We start from the raw sequence: 21,251 nt of genomic DNA on the forward strand, positions 1-21,251 counted from the left end.
CAATTAGAACCATAAAAGGACCTGATGATTATTATGATACATTGATACTGTTTAAGATAATGGATCAAAAATAAAAGCTCTGACAAAATAATTTTGGATTCCTAATTTGAACTCCAAAGTTGAATTTATATTAGGGTTGTGTTGTTTCAGGATCAGGAAGAAATTTCCTAAGTTCATAGGTTTAGAATCAAAGGTACCTTAGAGGTCATCATGCCCAATTCCCTCATTTGAAAGATAGGGAAATTGAGGTCCAAAGAAACTAAACAACTTGCCCAAGGTCACATAGGTACTGCATGGAAAAGATAGGATTCAAACTAAAGTCCCAACTCCAAATTCAGTGCTATCACTATGATGCTATATTGTTGAATAATAGGCTATTTAAGTTAAAAATGGAATCCCAGAGAAGGGATACTTGGGACAAATTTGTGGTGGCAGAAGGGAAAGAAATATCTTTGTTGTTATTTTACTAGTATTACTGTACAACTATCCATGTGATTTTCTTCTATTCCCCTTCAGATAGGTAGTATACTGCTGCTAACTTAACTCCCTCACATCACTTAGTATATTGAACATCAAAGAGGATCAGTAAATATTTGCTGAATGGATGTGACTGATTCAAAGCACCCAGAGCATTTCCTATCCAATCCATTGACTAAGTTTTGGTGAAGAAAATACATCCTGCCCATAGACATACTGGGTCTTAATTCTTCATGAGAAGGTACACCTTCATGGGGTTCTCTTCCAGAAACTCAGGCAGGCAGGCTAGGGAGGCAGCCATCTCCTGCTGGACTGGCCAGACCCAGCTCTGGAAGGAAGGAGCCATATTCTTCTGCACTTGGTGCGAAAACTGTTTTACCCACAGATTCATCTTGTCAGCTTTGTTGTTGGACACCTCAGATAAGGTCTGGTACTCAGTGAAGATTTGGATGAAAGGTTCCCAGCCAAAGGACTCCTATAGCTGAGAGAGGAGATAGGGAAAAGTAAGAAGAGAAAAAGTCTGAGTTTCCAGAGGTAACCCAGGACATGAGTATCAGTGATTCACTTTACGGTGGTAAGAGGCTCTCTCTTGAATAATAGTCACATTTCTACCATTTAAACAGGATGCCCTCCTCTCATATCTAATGTACATTTAGGTATCATTAATCAATCTTATTTTTTTTTTTACTATCCACCTTAGATAAATATTTGCTTTCATCATTCCAGCGTAAATTAGGCCTTTACCAAAGTGTGACATAATAATAAAAAATGTAAGAGTCAGAGAAGCAGGAGGAATAGGAGTAGAAGTAGCAATAGAAGCAATAGTGGTACTTAGTACTTAACAGTACTTATAGTAGTAGTAGCAATAGTAGGAGTAGCAGTAGGAGGAGGTATAGGAGTAGGAGGGGCAGGAAAAGAAGTATTATTCCCCTTTCTGGCAATTCATTTTCTATACCTGCAGATAAGTCTCCAGTGTGTCCAAACACTCCATTCTTTTAGGGGAGTCCCTGTTCTCAGGTATTCTTTTACCCTAGTCTCCCCTGTTCAGGGTGGGCCTGCCTCCGAGGGATCCCTAGTACCATCTCATGTACATAGACAGACCACAAGTTGCAGGTAGCCTCAGCTGTATGTGGGGGGAATTCCCAGACTTCTTGTTGCTGGTTGTGACCTAGCTCATGGATGGGACCCCAGAGGCCATTAGATCTTATCCTCTTCTCATTGATTCTTTCCTCTACTGACTCCTTGTGGCACATGATGGGGTATCCTGAATGCATCCAACCTAGGAAGTGAAGGAAATAAGAGAAGGCAGGTATTTCCAATTTGTTTGGAAATTATTAGGTTGTTTTCCAAATGTATCTCTCCCCTCTATTCTCTCATTCCCAACATTTTCACATTTATATGAGAACAGATGACTTTTCTTTACTTAGTCAAAACTAGGAAGAAAACTTCTTTCCCCTTTTCACCCAACTTGCACAGTCCCAACTTCTTATCTCTCAAAGAAGGGTTGAGATTCTGGCAATGATGGAATTGTATACCTGACATCTAATATAGGGTTAACTTTTTTTTTCTCTTGTAGAAGCAGAGCTGTATGGTAGGTGAAATATAGAACCTGGAGTCAGGAAGACCTGTGTTCAAATCCAGTCCCAGGCTCAAGGTATGTGACCTTGGTCAACTCACTTAATCTCTGTTTGCCTCAATTTTCCTCACTTGTAAAAGGAGGATAAATACAAGCACCTTCTTCCCAGGGTTATTGTGAGGTGAAAAATGAGATAAGATTTGTATAGCAGTTAACACACAGTTTTTGGAAAATGGTAGGCACTTGTATATCCCATCTATGGCTTGGGAGGAAAGGAATTCTCCTAAAGTATGGAACTATGACTGTTTTCTTTCCTGTTTATGCAGCCTTTAGTACCAGTCTAGACCTCTCTAATCAATGATTATTCCCTTAATATAGCCTTTCCCTCAGAAATTATCTCCAATTTATCCTGCATAGATCATTTTTAAATCTAGTTATCGACAAGTTGCTTTCCCCCATTGGAAATATGATCCTTATTTGTCATTTGCCCTTTTTTCTATCTCTGGCAATTAGAACAGTTTCTGGCATGCAACAGGTGCTTAATAAATGCTTACTGACTTGTTGACTAGACTTCACTTCTCTCTAGCTAACTTCTACTAATTCTTCAAGGAGCAACTTATTTCCTACACATTCCATTGAAGGCTCCTTAATCACTCCACTACATACTGAAGTTCCTTCTTTGAAATCATAGCATTTATTATCTCTACCCAGACTTTGTGAAAGCTCTGCACACAGAGGCACACAATAAATGCTTATTGAGTAAGTGAAGGAAAGATGAATGAATGAATGAATGAATGAATGCTATTATTTAATTTTTGCATTCCTTTTCAAATTTCAATGTGATTTTTCTCTTATCTTTCTAACTAGTTCATAAGTTGCTGATTACTTATACTATCACACATCATACACAATGTCTTGAATAAAGTTGATGAATAAATATTTGTGGACTTTGTATTGATTTATCACATGCACAAAGCATCTCTTATCCCAGTCTCCAGAACACTCACCACCTGACATCTATACATCAGCCACAATCCTCTCAGGCTCAGGGAAAGGGAAACTTATCGATGCAAGTCTGGCCACAGTTCTCATCATCTCATCCCAGAGATGAAGTAATGATTCTGGATCTTCCAGGTTTTAAAGATGTTCATAGGGCACTGTGAGGATGATATTGTCTGTTGCCAGTTCACCCCAGGGTGCTGGGTGGTGGGAGATGCAACTCTTCCATTCCTCTAGAGATGTCTTCCCTATGGAAAGAGATTGTGGAATTAGTGGGTTTGTCAAAGAATCTCAGGGATCATCTACTCTAGTCAGCATCTGATCAGAAAGAGGAATTTCCTTTTCTCTATTTCTGATAAGTGGTCACCCAACTTCTATTTGAAGAACTACTTTGAGTAATTTGCTATTTCCCAGGACAATTCATTTCACGTTGGGGCAAATCTATTTGTTATGATTTTTTTCTTTGCATTGAATTTAATTTTTCTCAGTAAATTTTTGTTCCTAGGATCCAAACAGACTAAATACAATCCAATTATACTTCACAGGCTTTCAAATATTGGAAAACTACCATTTCCATTCTTTCTTCTAGACTATCTACTTTCAGTTCCTTCAATTAACCCACATAAAACATATCCTCTAGTCATGTCACCTTCCCAGAGTACTTTCTTTCTATGGTCTGGATCATCAATGTCTATCCTAAGATGTAGCTCCAATCACAGTTTAGTTACAGTGCTTCTATCACCTCCCTTCTTCTGGACATTATCATTTAAAATATTCCTTTATTTTTCTACTTCCCAGGGTTGGAAATTGAATTTTGATTTCAATATGAGAGGAACACTAAGGGGAGCAAGATTTAGAGCTAGAAAGGACTTTAAAGTTCCTACAAGGATTCTTAACTTTTTTTTTTTTTTGCAACAGGGTAACCGTTGAAATCCTGGTAAAGTCTAGGGATTCCTCAGTTTTTAAATGCATAGAATTACAAAGGAAAACAATTATGCTGAAAAACAGTCATCAAAATATCCTTTTAAAAACAAGTTTGGGGGCGGCTTGGTGGTGCAGTGGATAGAGTACTGGCCTTGGAGTCAAGAGTACCTGAATTCAAATCTGGCCTCAGACACTTAATAATTACCTAGCTGTGTGGCCTTGGGTAAGCCACTTAACTCTATTGACTTGCAAAAAAACACCCCTAAAAAAAGAAGTTTGGATCTAGTTCAACTCATTTTATTACTGCAAGAGCTAAAGTAAAATGCTTGATATCACACAGATAGTAAATAGCAGAGGTAGGACTTGAACTCAAGTCCTTTGATCTGAAATTTAATGCCTTTTTCTTTAACTTTTACCTTTGATTTGCATACCATTCCCAATTCTATAGATAAAAGACCAATCACTGATCTTCTTTCCTTATACTTCACAAAGCTCCCTAATGTCCTACCCTCATCATTTCTCCTCCCCTCCAATTTTTCCTTTTTTTTCAATCCAAGCTACACATTATTTTCCTTTTTCTATCCTGGTTCATAATTACTTCACCTTTTCTCCAACTACCCTTGGGTTTAGCCTTCCTGAAGTCTTTACTCACCTAACTTGAAGTAAGGAGCAGGCCCAGCTCCACTTATAGTGATTGACACAGATCCTAGCTTACTGCCCTTGGGCACAAGTACATAGATGAGACCCCCCCCCCCCCCCCAGAAGGAGGAAACAGATCTCTGGTCTATCCAGACAGCATCTGTGGATCACCACAGGAGCTCAGCAAAGCTTCTTTGCCCCACTGAGATCATCAGAGTGGCAACCAATTTGTAGCTGGGAAAGTTTAATCTTATTGAATACAATCTTTTTATTTTTCCCATTCACCTTTTTAATCTATCTCTTGAATAAATTGTTTGAATTTTCTATTCAGTTCTGTTTTTTTTTTTCCATCAGGAAAATATGAAAGCCACCTATTTCATTGGATGTTCATCTTTTCACCTGAAAGATACATTCATTTTTTCTGGGTAGTTAATTCTTTTTTGTAATCCAAGCTGCTTTGCTCTCTGGAATATTAAATTCCAGGTCTTTAGATCCTTTAATGTTGAGGCTGCTCAGTCATTCATGATCCTGATTGTGTTTCCTTGGTGTTTAGATTGCTTCTTTCTGGCAGCCTGAAGGATTTTTTCCTTGATCTTATAATTCTAGAATATGAATGACTATAACATTCCTTGGCATTTTCATTTTAGGATTCCTTTCAGGAGGTGATCAGTGTATTCTTTTAATGACTATTTCCCCCTCTGGCTCTAAGTTATCAGGACACATTTTCTTGATGATTTTATTATATTTTATTTTTTTTTATTTAAGGCAATGGGGTTAAGTAACTTGCCCAAAGTCACACAGCTAGGAAATTCTTAAGTGTTTGAGGTTGGATTTGATCTCAGATCCTCCTGACTCCAGGGCTGGTGCTCTATTCACTGTGCCATGTAGCTGCCCTCATTGATGATTTCTTAAAAGTTGTTTTAAGGACTTTTTTCCTTTTGGCTCATAGTTTTCAGGGAATCCAATAATTCTTAAATTATCTTTCCTGTATCTATTTTTCTGGTCAGTTGTTTTTCCAATATAATATTTCACATTTTCTTTTATTTTTTTCATTTTTTCATTTTGCTTGATTGTTTCTTAATAGAGTTAGTAGCCTCCACTAGCCCCAGTCTATTGTTCAGGAATTATTGTCTTCAGTGAGTTTTTACATTTACTGTTTTATTTGGTCAATTTTATTTTTAAGGGAACTATTATCATTTTCCATTTCTTTTTGCATTTGCCCAATTGAATTTTATTTTATTTTATTTTTTTAGTTTTTGCAAGGCAAATGGGGTTAAGTGGCTTGCCCAAGGCCACACAGCTAGGTAATTATTAAGTGTCTGAGACCAGATTTGAACCCAGGTACTCCTGACTCCAGGGCTAGTGCTTTATCCACTTCGCCACCTAGCTGCCCCTGCCCAATTGAATTTTAAAGGATTTGTTTTCTTCAGTAAATTTTTGTGCTTCCTTTTGCAAGATATTGAATTTTTCCTTGAATTTCTTTTCCCAATTTTTCTACTTATTTTTAAAATTCTTTTTAAGTTCTTCCAAGAAGACATTTTGGGCTGGAAAATAATTTATATTTTCCTCTGTTACTTTATATGAAATGCTTTTTATGCTTTCCTCTTCTGATATGGTGTTTTGCTCATCATTAACTCCAAGATAATTTTATCTGGTCCCAGATTTTCTCTGACCCTTCTTATAAATTCTGTGGTTTGTTACTGGACCCTGTCCCAAGCTTTTTGTTTTGGGGTAGGGTCCAGCTCGAAGACTTTCTATTTTGAGAATACCAGCTACTTGTTCACTGAGTTAGGCATCAGCACTGGAACATCAATAGATTGTTCATTGTGTTCATCATCCCAACTAGTCATGCAGGCTAAATTCAGACTCTTTAAGCTAATGGGACTTGAATTGTTGGGAATAATTAGAAAGTACCTTGGGGTACCTTGTGGCCCTTCCAGCTGCCTTACAGTGCCATTGACCTGCTGAGATAAGACTCCAGGGGCCTCTACTTCAGATCATTCCTGAGAACCTCCAGCTGGTACCTGTCACACCTTTTGTTTCCCTGCCTTGAGCATATTCCCATTCCATTTGAGACAGACTTTGTTGGAAAATGCTTCACTCTGTTCTTTGATGAGTTTTGTTGCTTCAGAATCTGTTTGGAAGCTTGATTAATGTTATTTCTGAGGGAAATCTAGGGTAGCTTAAGAAAATTCCTGGCATTTTTTTGCCATCTTGGCTCTGCCCCATTCTGAGATTTTGAACTGTGTTTAAAAAGCAATTAAATGGGGAATACTCTTTGATCAAAAAAGAAAACATATACCACAAAGAAATCAAAGAAAGAAGAAAAGAACCAGTATGTACAAAACATTTAGAGTAGTTCTTTTTTGCAATAACAAAAATCTAGGAAACAATGGAATATGCCCATCTTCTGTGGAAGAGTTAAAAATATTATAGTTTATGAATTTAATGGAATATTACTTTGCTATAACAGATGAATATTTAGCACAATTCTTAAAATATAGTAGCACTTAACAAATGTTGATCAACTGATGGTTGGTTTCAGAGTAAATGGGTAGACTTATAGAAACTGATAAAGTTAGCAGTATAAGAAAATTTTAGACAATGATAACATCATAAAGAAAAACAATCATGAAAGACTTAAGAACTCTGACCATTGCTACAGATCATGATTGTAGAAGACCAAAGATGAAATACACTTCCTACATTCTGACAGATGAGCTCAAAATAAAAGAATTCAGTATACATTTATGGACATGGCTAATGTGGAAATTTGCTTTGCTTGAATGCATATGAGGGGTTGTGTGTGTGTGTGTGTGTGTGTGTGTGTGTGTGTGTGTTGTGTGTGTGTGTAATTACCAAGGTTTCTTTTTCTTTTCTTTTTTTTTTCCAATTAGGGAATGAGATTAGTGAGAGAGAAAAAGCAAATACTTGTCAATAAAAAATAATAATTTTAAAACAACAGTACAACAACAAAAAGAACTGGAAGAATATAGAGGCAGCAGACATAGTAAGCATTAGAACAAGGAACAGCCACAGGGAGGTATATATAGGAGAAGCAATGAACAGGGAAACGGGGATCACCTGTGTGTCAGAAGTGGAAGCGCATGGCATCTTGATGTTTGCAGTAAAGCCTTCAGGGAGGTAGAGTCCAGTGCTCATCCATACAGTGAAATCTGAAGAGAAACATAATAAAGGATGGAATTCTTTTACCTGTCCTTACCTCACCCAGGTGCCCTAAATTACCTCCCATCCTCTACAAATAACCTCCCACACTCCTCATATCCCTTTCTAAATCCCTCATACCACCCCCCCAAAACTCTTAGAACCCCTTTCCAGAACCATATATTTCCTTCTGGAGCCTTCATATCTCCTCCTAGAGACTTGCTCTGCTCTCTTTAAACCTCAAGTCCCATTAGCTTAAAGGGAAATGCTCTTATTATGCCACCCAAAGTCCTGTGATGCCCTACTAGATTCATTCAGCCCATTCTTTTCCAACTATACATTGACTCTCATCATCCATCTTTACCTGGACTAGTACCATTGATCGCTATGGTGACAAGAGGTCCAGGGGAGTACAGTTGTGAGGGGCAAGTCCCATTACTATCTCTATGGACTAGTAAAAAGCAATCAGTCCCACTTAGAGCAAGCTCTGTGGCTATACAGAGCAGGGTGGCTTCACAGGAATTGTTTTTCACAGGATGGTCCTTGCTGACGGGGGGGAGGCAGTTTGTTTGAGGATCTTCTTCAAGAATCTATGTGGGGAGGCATAGGCAGGAATTCCTTCTGCAGGAATCTTCAGAAAGGCACCACAGTCTTTACTTAGCTTAGCTTGCCAGACTTTCCCAAAAACCTTGCCTCCTTTCACTTCATCCTGGAACTGAGACAATGCAGAGCGGAAATGATAGCTCACTTTCCTGGGTACAAGGACAGGAAATTGGCAACTTCTGAGAATACAACCAAGGATGCTGAGGCCAAAGGGGTTGAGGATGTGGTTTCCAGGATGATCAGCCACAGCAGACTTGCCAGGATTCTGAGAGGCCCACCACCAGGCTTGGCCTCCAATCAGTAAACCTCCACCCTCTGCCACAAACTCATGCAGCTCTTTGGACTCTTGGTTGCTGTATGATGAACAACAATAAACACTTAAACCAGTGGTCAGATGGGATTCTAGGCTGCATTTCAGGCCACTTCCAGACACCAGGGAACACAGGTTTTTAAAATCAGGGTTAACTCCAATTCTCCAATTCTGCCTGTTTGACCCCCCCCCCCCGCCAGCCAGGTAACAGCATTGCAAAGAAAACAGCCCAGCTTAGGGACAGAGAGCATGCCCTCGTGAGCAGCCAGCACCACTTGACCCTGGCCATAGCAGGCAGCTGCCAGGAAGCAATTCAGGGAAGCGTCTATCCCCAGAGGAAAGACCAAGGTCCATGAACCAGAAGCTGAGAAGGAAGTCTACCAGTGTTAATATCCAGCTTTGTGATTCCATCTAAAAGTTGCTGTTGATCCTGAGAAAAGTCCTCCCCAAACCTGAAAATAAGACATTTGTTTCTATTAGTGCTTAAAGGAGTGATGTGGTACAGGGGAGATGGGAATATTCTGTAAAACCATTGTAGTAAGTTATGGTACATAAGCCATATTTTCTGGGGTCATTATATGTTGGACCTAAGTAAATGAAGTCATGGAATTTGAGAATTGCAAAATCCCTAAAAGTTAGTTTATTATTAGCTCCACCAGAATAATAAATACCTTTATAACAAAAGATGTCATGCTTGAATTCATTATATCTTTTTTCTTTTCTTTTTTTTAATTATATCTTGAAATAAAAGATTGCGTTTCTGGACAAAGCAAACTATTATAAGAGATTTCCTTTGCTGACCCATCTCAATGATTAGAGAGATTGGGGGTGCAAAAGTGACAGGGAACTTTCACAACTAAATTGCATGCAGAATTGCACCCTAAAGAAGCAAGACTATCTGGATAGTGATCAGACTAGCTTTTGATGCTCTCTGTGATGACAGGTATCATATCATGCATCCAGACAGACCTAGTGTGATATACTTTGTATGAAATATGAGAAAATTCACTGTATTATGTGCCCATATATGATAATAATAATATAATTAGCAATAATGATAATTATCATATTTATATTGGAAAAAAGATAGGCTTACTTACAATGAATTAAAATCTTATTCCATAAAATTTCTAACATTGTTCCTAGTTTTCTCCTTTAGAACTAAGAAAACAAATAGATTCTCTCCTCTCTATGAAAATTCTTTAGTTACTTGAAGACAACTATTAAGCTATCATGTTTCCCCTGCTTCTCTATACTAAACACTCTTAGTTCTGTTAACTTATAATCATGTAGTATGTTTTCCAGTATCTTCCTCATCCTTCTTTGGACATTATTCTATCTACCCACTTCTATATATGTAAGTACATTTAATTCTTCCAAGGTTATTTAAAAATATTCTTTTTTATCATTTCTAATAGCTAATAATGTTGACCCATAGACATTATTTGCAGCCATTTTTTCTTGTAGAGAAATGGGCAAAACATGGATATGTATTTTTAAAAATATTTCATTTAATCCTTCCATAAAAATTCTTCATTATGTCATAGAGGTTACTAAGTTCTTATAGGCTATATCAGTGTAGAATACTTCCAGAAGATTTTATTAAGCCTGAAAGGAAGGCTCTTTCATTCATGCACGAATTAGTCAACTAAGTAAGGAGTGACAAAGTTATGATTTTTTTGTTCATGAAGTATAAAAATATAAAGTAGTTCTCAAGCCTTTGTGACCCATGTCTGTTTCTGAACTACTGGACCAGCTGTGTTAAAGGGGGCGAGAAAAACTAATCATCATATTGTCCTTAGGTTATCTTAATGAATATTCATCTAACTGTTGGTTTTCCTAATTTGTGATATGTTCAACAACAAAGTTAATACTAGAATAAATGAAGCACATCAATCTAAAATTCTGACTATTAATAAAAGCAAAAAACTCTTAAAAATTGAACATAAAGTTGAACAACTCTCAGTTTCTTCTTGGAGAAGGCAATTAGAGGAGTTTAATTTGTGTCCAATGTCAACAAAAATATTATTTCATAGGACATTTGTCATATTACCTGCTTAGTTTGTGATGGACATAAGAAAACAAGTCCTAAAAGGATAGTTCATAACATGCTATATTTAGAATTAGAAGGAACCTTTGAGGTATTTTAGATAAGGAAACCAGGGTACTAGATTGGTTAGGAGACTTATAAAGCATTACAAAGCTAGTAAGTATCTGATGTAGAAAGTCTTGCCTATATCTTCTCACACCAAGTTAATTGGTCTATCCTCTACATGGATGTACTTCTTATATTTTATCTATATAACTGCATAAGCAATAGCATGTCAACAGAAAATGTTAAAAGTAAAAAAAATTCTGAGATATTTGATAAAATCTACCAAAGTGAATCAACTTAAACATTAAAAAATCACAAAATATTGACAGTTGAAATTTATCTTAGTAGTCTAGTGATGCCTTTCTGACTCCAGGGCCTCTAAAACTTTATCCAGTCCATCAATTAATAGAAAATGATTGGTTTTCAATGTGGCATTCATTTCAAAATCAGTTACGCAGCTAGGTGGCACATGGGTCTATAACCTGGCAGATGAGTTCAAATCTAACCTCAGTCATTTACTTGCTGTATATGCCTGGGCAAGTTATTTAATTTCTTTTTGTCTCAGTTTCCTTATCTATAAAATGGGTATGATCATGTATATATACATACATGTATATATATATATATGTATATATATGTATATATATACATACATACATATATTTCTCAGGGTTCTTGAAAGAAGCAAATGAGATAATATTGGAAAAGGTACCTAGTAAGAATTAAATAAATCCTAACTAGTCTTGGTAGCTATTTCTGGAATATGCCACTTTAGGGGCTCTCCTGAAACAAGCTTGTCCCACTAGCATGTTAGAAGCATAGACAATTCTACATTTATCCAAGATTTTTGCCAGTATTATAGAGGTCCATCTATGGAAAATTGAAAGAGGAGAGGGTGACCCTGTCAACAGCAAAATTGCTCCTGTTTTCAGATGATATTGTAGTGATTTCAAAAAGTCCAGACTTGCATTGAATATCCTCAATGAAATCAATAATCATTCAAAAGTGATAATGATAATAAGATAATATTTATATAGGACCTACTATGTGTTGGGTACTTGCAGTGATCTTTTAAAAACTATTATTTCAATTGATTCTCACAACTCTGGTAGGTAGTTGCTATTATTATGCCCATTTTATAGATGAGGAAACTGAAGTAGACGGAGGCTAAATGCTTTGCCTGAGGACACAAAGCTTGTGAGTATCTGAGCACAATCTATCTGCTATTACCATAGCAATCCAGCCTCACTGGAAAAACAAAGTTCATGAAAAAGGTATAATATCCATATTATAACATACAGCTTCATATGGGATCCATTACATTAGTCAAAAAGATTGGTCACTAGAAGTGAATGTTTTGGCATTAGTGACCCTTAAGATAAAAGTATCAACCAGCTTTTAGTTCTTTGTGGGGAGGATCTAACTGCTTTTGCAGCACAAAGGAGTAGAAGATGAATAATGAGCTCAGCCCAAAACTGAATAAGGGATTGAACCTGGGCTACATGGATCAGGAGACTGGAATTCCAGACCCTTCATAGCATGATTCAGAGAGAAGGATACTGGATGCCAAATCAGAGAATTTGGGTTTAACCCCCAACTTTGCTACTGAAAAGTTGTGATGTTGATCAAGAAACTGACCTTGGAAAGACAGCTTAGGTTGGATGCTATTATAACTTTTAGTTCTAAATTGATAATTCCACAGTCTCAAGGTATCTTATCCATGGCAAAAGTGTGAGAAAATATAATTATGAACTATAGATATGATATGCATCTGAATGCAAGGAAAAAAGTAGAGCTAGAGAAGAAGAAGACAGGCAGACAGACTACTCCATGTTTCAAATTGGGATTAAGAGATCATCAAAATAAGGAAGAAATTGTAAACTAATAATAGATTCCCTGGATCAGTATTTGTTGTGTTGCCGCTGGGATTTTTTGTGACTGGTTCTCTCTATCTTGCCTAGGCTGGAAATACAATGATCACTCACAGTCCCAATCTCAACACTTATTGGCAAGAAAGTATTAAACTGCTCTGTTTCTTTAACCTGGGCTGGTTGATCCTTTTTAAAAAACAACAAAACACCATATTTTTATTGGATTGATTTTCTTTCTTTTTTTTATTTAAGGCAATGGGGTAAAGTGTCTAGCTCAAGGTCACACAGCTAAGCAATTATTATGTTTCTGAGACTGGATTTGAATTCAAGTACTCCTGACTCCAGGGCTGGTTCTCTATCCACTACACCACCTAGCTGCCTGATTGGATTGATTTTCATTGCAATTCTATATTTGATGTGTCTTTTTATTTTTTAAGATATTCAGGGATAAGTGATTTGCCTGGGGTCATACAACTGTTAAATGTCTGAGGTTAAATTTGAACTTGGGTCCTCCTGAATCTAGGACCAGTGCTCTATCCATTACACCATGAACCTGGCTGGCCTTGCTTGGTCCTTTAACCAGTCTGGGAGTCCTCTCTTCCTGAGGTCTCATTATATTGATGTATGATAATATAAATATAAGATTGGCTCAATCACTATTGCTACTCAAATCTCTAGAGCTCAAGAGATGCTTATGTTTCCCAGGAGCAAGGACTTTAGGTATATTCTACCTTGTCTAGGGCCTGAATCAGTTTTGAGGAGTCCTGAAAACTGATAGTATCAGTGAAGTCCATGGTATAGGATGTTCTCTCTCTCTCTGTTTATTTAGATAGAAAGATAAAGCACTGGACTTGGAATCAGGAAGAAGTGAGTTCAAATCTAGCTTTGCCTACGCTTAACCCCTGTCTTCCTCAGTACTCTCATCTATAAGATGGGAATAAAAACAGTATACTTCTCATGGTTTTCATAAAAGACCATATCAAATAATATTTGTAAAGCACTTATAGTATCTGGCATATAGTAGGAACTCAATAAATGCTTATTTCCTTCTTTCTCTTGGATTATCAAATATCACAGAGTAGTTAAAAATTTTAATAAGAGGGGCAGCTAGATGGTACAGTGGATAGAGCACTGGCCTTGGAGTCAGGAGCACCTGAGTTCAAATCCAGCCTCAGATACGTAAAAATTGCCTACCTGTGTGACCTTGGGCAAGTCACTTAACCCTATTGCCTTAAATAAAAAAAAAAAACTTTAATAAGAGAGCTCAGTTAGGAAATCTTTGGTCTTCTCAGTAGCAGCTTCAGCCACAAATAAAGGAGCAATAAGTTAATGACTATAACTCTCTGCTTTGTGGATCCAAGGAAAAAATAACAAAAAGAAAAATCATTTTGAGATTACTGAATTTTTAGCCCAACTTCTGCAATTTCCACATGAGTTTCCAACTGTAGCCTTTTTTTTTTTTAGTCTGTAGAAGATAAGCTAAGGATACGTTGACTCCAAAATCTTCAGGTTGCAGTTCTAATAAACTACTATTTTCCCTTTTCCACATTTTGCAACAGAGCAAAACTTGTTTCGTGCTTCTGATCTGAGGAAATGCATTGTAACTTCATCAACTGCAGACAATAGAAGTTATTGTTCGTTAGAATGTTTCACCTCTTTTGTGAGTTGCTAGATCTTATACTAAAGGTTAGAGCCTTCTTGGAGAGAAGGAATTAATCTCCTTTTCCCCCATCATTTTTAGGATCCAATGTATTTTTCCTTAACCTTTGGTCAGCCAGTACTTCTCTCCAAGCACTCTATTCTTTCCTCTATCCATTTTGATGTTTGCAGTCTGTTTTAAGATTTGAAGGATCATATTTCTACAACTCAGGTCAACCTATGCAGCCCAACTCAGTCTACTCACCTACAATTGCCTCAAATTCCAAAAACTACACAGTTTAAGCTTATAAAGACCATATATAAATTTTCCAGCCAAATGGCTTTCATTTATATTATTGCTTCAGAAATAAATGACTTCATAAGGCTGTTTCAAGTAAAATCATATTTTTCCAGAACAATTCCTGACAGTAGATGGGTTATGCCCATACAGGACAAAATGAGGGTGTTTCATTAAGGGGATTATGTCTACTTCATAATATAATTCTTGGCATAGTCCTGATACTCACCAGATTGTAAGTGGAATTTTAGGTATTTTCTTAGAGACCTTGAGGAAGTTTGTGTCTCCATAGGCATCTGTAAAATACACACCAGCTACACTGGTCACCTGGTTACCAGGGAAATTAGACAGAACCTTGTCTTTTCTATGTTGACTTGCTCAATATGAAGCCTGGCTCCCAAATAAGTAAGCCTCCACCATTTTTCACAAACTGAATCATCTCTTTGGCCAAGGTGCTATCATAGGCATTCATGCAGTAAACTCCTAGGGAGTTCTCAAGGCCATCCATGGTCTGAATCTTCATCCCTGAATCACGGATAATGCCGGTGAGAGGTTCCACACGTGGGTGAACCCCAACAGGAGTTCCTGGTCTTCGGTTGAGCCAGCATTGCAAAGAAAGTGAGCCAATTTTCCATCTTGCAGGTAGCCTTCATGGGACATGACTACCATGTGGCCCTGGCCATAATGGGAGGCAGCAATTAAGACCTGACCATTCTTATTCACCAGTACTGGGAAGGCAGCTTCACCCACCAGTAGCAGCTTCACCCACCAGTAGCAGTTCACAAAGGACAGGGCTATTGGGGAGAGTCTAAATGTTCAGCCCTTTTACTAGGACCTCAAAAGCGTCTGATGGAGACATTGCCATGGTGTTTGTTGTTGCTGTTGTTGTTGTTGTTTGTTTTTTTGCGTGCTGGGGGAGAGAAGCAAAGTTTCAGATTGGTGAGTAGATTTGATCCTGCTCTCACTCCATTGAACCTGGCACATAGTAAGTGCTTAATAAATTCTTATATCCTTCTGTTTCTAGAATTCCTTAATGATGTACCAGTCTATTAAGTAAAAGAAATGAGGTTAATCTGACATATTCTGTTCTTGATGAAATAATTCTGGCTCATGTTGTTCATCATTTCAAATTCTAGATGTTCATCATTTAATTTTTCTGGACATTCTCTAATATTCTAGATTTGGTCTAGGAATTAAAGAAAGCTCATTAGTCTGTATAGCATGCAAATTCCACTCACTTCTCTTTTTCTTAATGATCAGAAAGCAGTAGTCCATTAGCCCTCTTTCTTCTGGAAATGACATCACGAACAGCAGCAGCAGCAGCAGCAATTTGCTTTTACATAGACTGAAATATAGGGTTCAAGGGGATTTAAAGACAGTAATTAATTTTCCTCTGACCAGGGAATTCCCATTCTGTAAGTGAGAAAATTGAAGCAAGGGGACTTAGCCACAGAAACTCAGGAAATGAATTTTAGCCATGTCCTTATAGGTATATAGTCAAATAGCCAAACATTGATCATCCTCTTCTATTTTGTTAATCCATGAAAGAGGAAAGGAAAGAGAATAATCATTTTTTAAGTGTCTTTTAGGTAACAAGTACTGTTCTAAGCCCTTTACACATAATTAACTTAATCCTTACATCAACCTGAAAGGTTATTTTCTCTGTTATTGTTCTCATTTTACTATTTAAGAAGCAAACAGAGGTCAAGTGAGAAATCCAGGAAAACAGTTACTAAGTCTCTAAGGCTGAATTTGAACCCAGGTCTTCCAGACTCCAAACCAAGGTTCTAGGAGGTATGGCCCAGAGAAGCTTAGTGGCTAAAGGAAAGGATAATCAGCTCAGAAAGGCCTCTCATAGTTATCACCCAAGCAGAATCTAAGCTTTACTAGAAGTTCCTCAGTAGTATTCTGGGATAAGGAAGATTAGAGGAAACCCAACTATGGCAGACTCACTTCCCCAGATGCATCAGAGATGTGCACCTCATATATTACCTTCTCCTCTATTTTTCCACTCTCCTTGATTACCCTCAGTCTGTCTTCTGTCTTTCCTGCTCTCCTGAAACTGTGTTCTCTAAAGGCATCTCTGACCTCCTAATTTCCAAACTCCTGACTTTTGCTCAGGTTATTCTCCCTGACCTCTCTGGAACTTCTGTTAGTTTTCACCATGGACTACTTCCTTTTGCTTCCTTTTTCCAGGACATCACTCCTGCTGGTTCTTCTACCACAGAAGCAAGGAGAGATACACTCTGTCGGAAGAATTCTTAAGAACTCACTGATCTCTTAAGAGATCTTCTACCCCCTTCCCCTACACTTGAGTCCATTTTGCAGATGATGAAGGGAAGATGACAGGAGCTGACTTCAGACCAAGGTGTGGCTGAACTGAGTAGCTTTGTTCTGAGTTCTGGCCCAGGCTTCTTTCCACTATGCTCCCTGGGGCTAAAAGGAACTTTGCCATTTGGTCTCACCCCCTCATTTTTTTTTATAGCTAAGGGAATTTCCCAGGGTCATGCAGGAGTATGTCAGAGTAGGCATTTGAATCCATTTTCTCTGGTTCTTAATCCTATAATAGACATCGTGTGTTCCCCAGCCTAGAAGTTTGAGACTTACCCTGGAAGTAGCTGAATGACTTTGGGTATAGGACAAAATGATTCTATGATACAGCTCTGGGAAGAATCTGTGTTTCAGACTCTGAAAGGACTATTCACTATTTGGCAGAAACCAGAGAACCTTAGAACAGAAGGGCACAAAGAAAGAGACATACCCAAGATCAATGAGTAGAACTCCTTTGTCACCTTTGGGAGGAGGTAGAGAGAGTTTTCATTTATATAGACACCCCATTCCCAAGCTCATAGATAATAGTCTGCACTTCATAACTGTTACCTGCTGACTCCTTGCCCCACACACCCAACCCTGAAAATCAGACTGCCAGGATAGGGAGGACCCTTCTATTCATACCCAGAGTAAGGAGCAAACTTACATTTCTGTCCTTCAACTTTAGCTCCAGGAACACAAGGTCTCCTGAGAAATAACCAGGACTAAAAGGGAGACTAGAGACTTAGTAAGTAAGAAGGGGAGTGACTGAGAGTCTTTCTCATTTCTACTTCCTGGTTGGTTTGACTGAGTGAGGTGGAGCTTGAGGTGAGATAGAATCTGGAAAATGGAGAGAGGGGTGTCGGTGACAGAAAGGAAGAATGAGATGAGAAGAAAAAAAAAGAGAAGAAGGGGGACATATGGAAAGAGAAAGATAAGGGGGAGAGGAAGGAGAGGAAGAGAAGAAGGAAGAAAGAAAGGGAAGACAGAAAGAGAGAAGAGAAGGAAGAAAACAGGAGTGGGGAAAAGAGAGAGGGGACAAAGAAGAGTGTATAGCAGGGGAAGAGAAAGGGGGGAGAAAGACACACACACATATACACACACACACACACACACACACAGAATTTAGAATTCTAGAAATCTCAACCTTTGAGGGTTTCCATAAAATGAAAAAGAAAACCAATTAAATTAAAATATTTTTAAAGTATTTAAAAAAAGGGGGGAGGCTAGGTGGTGTAGTGGGGCGGCTAGGTTGCGTAGTGGATAAAGCACCAGCCCTGGAGTCAGGAGTACCTGGGTTCAAATCCGGTCTCAGACCCTTAATAATTACCTAGCTGTGTGTCCTTGGGCAAGCTACTTAACCCCATTTGCCTTGCAAAAACCTAAAAAAAACCCTAAAAAAAGGAAGAAAAAATTCCATGGAATACAGGTTAAAAAAAATCTTGGATTAGATGCTCAATACTGCTGTTTACTATTTGTATAATCTATCTTCTTTTTTTTTTAAGATTTTATTTGAGTTTTCAGTTTTACAATTTTTTCTCCCAATCTTACTTCCCCCCACCATGGAAAGCAATCTGTCAGTCTTTATTTTGTTTCCATGTTGTACACGATCCAAATTGAGTGTGATGAGAGAGAAATCACATCCTTAAGGAAGACAAGAAGTCTAAGAGGTAGCAAGATCAGACAATAAGATATTTGTTTTTTTTTTCCCCTAAATTAAAGGGAATAGTTCCTGTACTTTGTTCAAACTCCACATCTCCTTATCTGGATACAGATGGTACTCTCCATTGCAGACAGCCCAAAATTGTCTCTAGTTGTTGCGCTGATGGAACAAGCAAGTCCATCAAGGTTGAACATCAACCCCATGTTGCTGATAGGGTGTATAGTGTTTTTCTGGTTCTGCTCATCTCACTCAGCATCAGTTCATGAAAATCCCTCCAGGCTTCCCTGAAATCCTGTCCCTCCTTGTTTCTAATAGAACAATAGTGTTCTATGACATACATATACCACAGTTTGCTAAGCCATTCCCCAATTGAAGGACATTTACTTGATTTCCAATTCTTTGCCTCCACAAACAGGGCTGCTATGAATATTTTTGTACAAGTGATGTTTTTACCTTTTTTCATCATCTCTTCAGGGTATAGATCAAGTATTGGTATTGCTGCATCAAAGGGTTTGCTTATCTTTGTTGCCCTTTGGGCATAGTTCTAAATTTCTCTCCAGAAAGGTTGGATGAGTTCACAGCTCCATCAACAGTGTAATAGTGTCCCAGATTTTCCACAACCCTTCCAACAATGATCCTTACCCTTTCTGGTCATATTGGCCAGTCTGAGAAGTGTGAGGTGGTACCTCAGAGAAGTTTTGATTTGCATTTCTCTAACAATTAATGATTTAGAGCAATGTTTCATATGACTATGGATTGCTTTGATCTCCTCATCTGTAAATTGCCTTTGCATATCCTTTGACCATTTGTCAATTGGAGAATGCTTTTTTAAAAAAATATGATTCAGTTCTCTGTATATTTTAGAAATGAGCCCTTTGTAAGAATCATTAGTTGTAAAGATTGTTTCCCAATTTACTACATTTCTTTTAATCTTGGTTACAGTGGTTTTATCTGTGCAAAAGCTTTTTAATTTAATGTAATCGAAATCATCTAGATTGTTTTTGGTGATGTTCTCCATCTCTTCCTTAGTCAAAAACTCTCCCCTTTCCATAGATCTGACAGGTAAACTAGTCCTTGATCTTCTTTTTTTTTAACTTTTTTTTATTTTTATTTTTTTAATTTATTTTTTTTGTACAAATTTTTTTTACATTAATAAAATATACTTGTTTACAAGTAAACAAAATACCCCTCCCCCATGAATATAGATAGACTTGCTTGGGCGAAAAAGTAAAGGGGAGAGAAAAAAAATTAAAATTAAAAAATAATACTAATAATTGTAGGCATGGCCAGGTGGCACAATGGACGAAGCACCAGCCCTGGAGCCACAAGCACCCAAGTCCATATCCAGCCTCGTAAACCCAATAATCACCCAGCCATGTGACATGCAAGCCACCCGATTCCCACTGCCCTGCAAAAACCAAAAAGAAGGGAAAAAAAGACCCAAAATAAAATAAAATAGTAATAATAGTAGGGGTGGCTGGATGGCAGACAGAGCATTGGCCCTTGAGCCAGGAGCACCTGGGTCCGAATCTGGCCCCAGACACCCAATGATCACCCTGCTATGTGGCCCCAGGCAGGCCACCCAGCCCCACTTGCCCTGCACCCTCCCCCAAATAATAATAACAAAAAATGTACTTCAGTCTTTGTTCCAACACCATCAACTGTGTCCTGGGTGGATCACATTCTTTTCTTTTCTTTTTTTTTTTTTAGAAATATAGAATTTATTTTTGTTGTGTTTACAATAAGATAGTTTTAACATTCTTTACATCAGAAAATAATAGATAATACTTTTCATTGTGTTTAAGAATTGCATCATGTTGCTAACAAACATTGCTTATGCTGTGTGAGTTGGGAAATATTTATTTTCCCTTTTACTCTTTTTTTAAGGCTCAGTTTTTCAGTTATTTTACATGTTTTTTAAACTTATAAGGGCAGGAAAAAGATACCCACCCCAATGGTATAGTGAGTGCCACATGTTTCCACATTCATGCATCTATTAAAGATATGCAATGTGACTTCATTTTCCTGATTCTAGTGTGTGAAGGTTTATTTGTCTATGAAAGCAAACTATGTATCAAACTAGTGGCAGATGAAATAAGGGCTGAGAATACTAGAGCTATAGGCATGAAAAAATGCTAGGAGATTCATGGGAAGGTGGTTTATTTCAATATGCACTCAGATTTAATTCACTTTTCCATGTTGGGTACGTTTGATGTATGAAGGTCGACAACTAATGTTTCTACTTCTAACCCAAAATATGTATTTTCATGGTATCATGCAGCCAAATCTTTGTTTCCTGAAACCCTCAAACACCCCAGCTTCAGATCTTCAGTAATAAAATTCAAGTTTGCCAGGATACAGAGGAACTGTTTGTTTTTGTTTTCTGTGGATGACAGGAATAGGGAAAAAAAGCAAAGTTAATCAGAAGTGAATTCTGGCTATCCTTCTGGAATTATTATAAACAAGGAGCTCCTAGGAACCTTAGAAAGTATCCTTTTCAAGATTTACTATGTAAGCATTTAAGTCCAATATTAATTATTCAAGGGAATACCATTTTAAAATGGTGGAATCTATTTCATTCCAGTAAATTACCATATAATTCAATGGAATGAAGTTATAATGAAAAAATCCATTTCTGTATTCTGCTGCTGACACAGAAAAGTGGCGGCTTTCATTTTTGTAC

General features: G+C 37.6%; 1 pseudogene; it reads right to left on the reverse strand.

Annotated features, from left to right (window-relative positions):
- Positions 1 to 162: 162 nt before the first annotated feature.
- On the reverse strand, positions 163 to 15,460 carry LOC141492807 (TRPM8 channel-associated factor 2-like; annotated as a pseudogene).
- Between the last annotated feature and the right edge of the window lie 5,791 nt (positions 15,461 to 21,251).

Source organism: Macrotis lagotis, chromosome 7 (genome assembly GCF_037893015.1).
Source record: "Macrotis lagotis isolate mMagLag1 chromosome 7, bilby.v1.9.chrom.fasta, whole genome shotgun sequence".
NCBI lineage: Eukaryota > Metazoa > Chordata > Mammalia > Peramelemorphia > Peramelidae > Macrotis > Macrotis lagotis.